The 327-nt window shown below is 51.4% G+C and overlaps 1 protein-coding gene across 1 annotated transcript in view; it reads right to left on the reverse strand.

Moving 5' to 3' along the window:
- Nucleotides 1-327, reverse strand: part of KIFAP3 (kinesin associated protein 3) — a 136494-nt gene that overhangs the window by 31290 nt on the left and 104877 nt on the right. The window lies entirely within an intron of this gene.

Genomic DNA, 327 nt, shown 5'->3' on the forward strand with positions numbered 1-327 from the left:
TATCTACTGTTGCGCTGCCCGTCTCCTCCTTGGCCTCTTGCGTGCCACACAGAGGCCACATATGGCATGTGTTATACGCTGGCCACCCCGGATTAGTTGATCGGATAGTGCATTGTGACCTTAGGGCCCCTATACACATACCCGACACTTGCTCCGCCTCAATCCAATTAGAGTATGTCAGAGCAGACTCTACTAAGTCTGTTGGTGCGTGCTAATTAGCACGCTCCAGCAGCCTTGGCATCACGTGCATTCAGTGTCCCCACACTTCAAAACGGCAGCAGGGGCATTTGAACTAAAGCTCATTGAATGAGCTTTAGTTCAAGTGCC

The sequence above is a fragment of the Gavialis gangeticus genome, unplaced genomic scaffold, assembly GCF_001723915.1.
Source record: "Gavialis gangeticus isolate Ggan-Ray unplaced genomic scaffold, GavGan_comp1, whole genome shotgun sequence".
NCBI classification, from domain to species: domain Eukaryota; kingdom Metazoa; phylum Chordata; order Crocodylia; family Gavialidae; genus Gavialis; species Gavialis gangeticus.